Source organism: Humulus lupulus, chromosome 3, assembly GCF_963169125.1.
Source record: "Humulus lupulus chromosome 3, drHumLupu1.1, whole genome shotgun sequence".
Lineage (NCBI taxonomy): Eukaryota > Viridiplantae > Streptophyta > Magnoliopsida > Rosales > Cannabaceae > Humulus > Humulus lupulus.
The window spans coordinates 206,291,785-206,294,974 of NC_084795.1; positions in this window are offsets into that span (position 1 = coordinate 206,291,785).

Below are 3,190 nucleotides of genomic sequence, written 5' to 3' on the forward strand. Positions count from 1 at the left end.
GGTTTTCTAAGATCCCGCGAGCAGCTCCCAATGAGTTAAAGAAGATGCAGAGTCCATGGCCCTTTGTGGTTTGGGGAATAGATCTAATCGGATCTATGCCCATGGGGAAAGGTGGTGTAAAGTACCCAGTGGTAGCCGTCGACTACTTCACCAAATGGGCCGAAGCTGAGCCACTCGCGACCATAACGACGAAGAAAGTGCTTGACTTTGTGGTCAAAAACGTCATTTGTCGCTATGGATTGCCAAAAAAGATAGTCTCAGACAATGGCACCCAGTTCAACAGTGATCTATTCACAAACTTTTGCAAACGCCACGACATTATTAAAAGCTTTTCTTCAGTTGCTCATCCCCAACCGAATGGACAAGTCGAGGCAGTCAACAAAACGCTGAAGGATACATTGAAGAAAAGACTTGAAGAAGCTAAGGGAGCATGGCCAGAACAGTTGTCTGAAGTCCTCTGGTCGTACAGAACTTCCCACCGAACAGCAACAGGTCATACCCCATTTTCCTAGGCCTACGGGTATAAAGCCATGTTGCCTGTTGAGTTGGATCCGCCCTCTCACCGCAGATTAACATACGACCAGGATTCTAACAGCCAATTACTCATGGAATCCTTGGACTCGATTGATGAAAGGCGAGAACAAGCCCAACTCCGAGTAGCTGCATACCAGCAAAAGGTCGCCCGGTATTTCAACTCCAAAGTTCGAGAAAGAAAGTTCAATGTTGGAGACCTTGTGCTCCGAAGAGTTTTTCTTAACTCCCGCGACCAAGCTGCTGGAGTACTCGGGCTAAATTGGGAAGGGCCTTACCAGATTGATGAAGTCCTTCACCCAGGCACTTATAAACTTGCCCGCTTAAATGGAGATCTCGCTCCTCGATATTGGAATGGAGAACACCTGGGCAAGTATTATCAATGAACTATTATTCTTAAAGAATTGGCTTGTATAAATTTTAATTTTTACAAGTTTTGTGTAAGATCTTATTGATCACTCGTAAAGACACGTTTACTCCATTTACTACGAGAATAAAAGGGATTATGCTCAGCCAGTCATTTCTTGCCAACTATTGTATTTATTACAAGTATTTGCTCATTACATGTGTTGTTTTGTTGTATTATAATTCTAATTGTATTTGCTCCGAGCAGTAACGTTCGGTCAGGTTCTAGTCAAGGCAAGTGACCAAGGACCTAAAGCTCCCCGATCACTTGGGGGGAATACAAGGTACAAATAAGCAAAGCATATCGTTAAAAGGTATGTAAACACATGAGCAAAATAAGGGAAAGCATGCTACGACACTTAGATCATTTTTCAAAATTTTGATATTTTGTTGAATCAAACCAAAGTGCTATGCTAAGTTCGGTCATGCCAACAATTAGATGTTATGATAATATGCAAATATATTGTAATATCAAAGCGATCCTTTTACACCGCAAGCAGTAACTGCTTGGATGTAATTGTTTAAAATAAAGTAAAAGATGCCCGTGCAGCAAACCAAAAAATTATATTGTCTTTACATCACGAATCGTAGGTCGTGTAATAAAAATAAAGAAATATAAAAGGAAAAAATTAAGGAGGTAGAGGAGCTGGAGGATCCTGGGGAGTGTTCTAGTCGACGACTTCATTATCTGCACCCTCCATCCCGGGGGCCAACGAGATTTTGGGGGAAGCAGGAACCCTCGATCCCTCTTCTTAGCCAGTCGAGCCGCACTGCAAGCCAGCTCAGCCTCCCTCGAATTGTCATGAAGGTAATCAAAATTGGCACCCTGATTGTGCTTCCAGAAATCATAGAAGCACCTCAAGGTGGCATTTTTGTACCTCTCCAAGTTGGCGACATTGGTCTTCTCCAATTCCTCAACCCGATCATCCAAGTCTCTGGTTTCTTGCCTGCTCGTGATCAATTCTAGCTCGAGCTGCTTAGCCACTTTGCAGCTAGAGCGGTTGGACTCCTTGTATTGGTCCCTCTACTCGCAGACTTTTTCCAGAGACTTATGCTTATCCTCCAACTCCTTGGCTAGTTGGGCCTTTTCCGCAGTCACCACCGCCAGCTGATCAACATGTCTGGCCTCGGCAGCTTTGAGTTCGTCCTCGTGCCGTTGATCCGAGGTCATGGACTCCTCGATGACAGCACCCAGGCGGATGCGGCCGGCAGTGAGGGTTAGCATGGCCTGCATTCAGAACAAATATTACACAAACAGTAAATTACCGAAGACTTGATTTCACAAAGGAGACAACTTACGCTGGTGAACTCATTTAGGGCTCGGTTCAGAATTGGGTCAACGCCCATCATCTCTGTAGCCTCCATTGCTGCTCAGCAGCGATCGTGCTTGGAAATTTTGGTAAGCCTCTCCTTGATCAATCTAAAGGAGCGACCAACCATCAGGTTCCCGATTGAAGCAGGACCTTCCTGCAGGGTTTGGTAAGACGGGGCGGCAGGAGAAGGAGTTGACCCGGCCGCAGCAGATGGAGTCTGCTGCTCGCGGGGGGAAGCCAGAGTCACAGTGGCAGAGGGCCCGTCCTCCGAAGGGCCTGCATTCCGGACCTTCTTTGGCTGAGGTGCCTTGCTGCTCTCCCCAGCATGTCTCTTGTTGGCTTTCTTTTTGCTCTGAGGGGTAGCAGTAGCCTATGGGGTGTTGTAAAGGTCGAATATGTTGGTGGAGTCCATACTTGAAAATCAAGAACAAAGTCAAACCATGAGGTAGCATGAATAGCCAAACACATTACAACAGAAAAAGAAACAAAAAAGGATTGCAAAGTCCAATACCCAAGTTATTATTACTGGTCGCTACACTACAGACTCTACTAGTCTTACACTCATTCTTTGACACGAAGAAGTCTGGCCCTAAGTGTGGAGCATATTTAAAATTTCCGTCCTCGTCGAATAGATGACAGGGAATTGGAAAATTGTTTAAAAGCGAAATTACTATACCGTTGTCATCCGACGAGTTGTCAGAGAGTTCGGCAGGCTCGGTGGCCTTCTGCTTTCCTTTCCCCTTGGGGGCCGAGGGCCTCTCTGCTCGAGGAGTGCTAGCAGGATCCCTGATCGTGACCCCAGTCAGTGTCCTCCGCAGAGGAGACGCTTGAGGTTGCTGCTCGGGTTCCTCTTCGGCACGAGCACTCCCTGCCAAAGCCCCCCTCATATCTGACTGAGGGGACCAGAGGCCAACCAACCTAAGGTTAGCCTCTGTAACTAG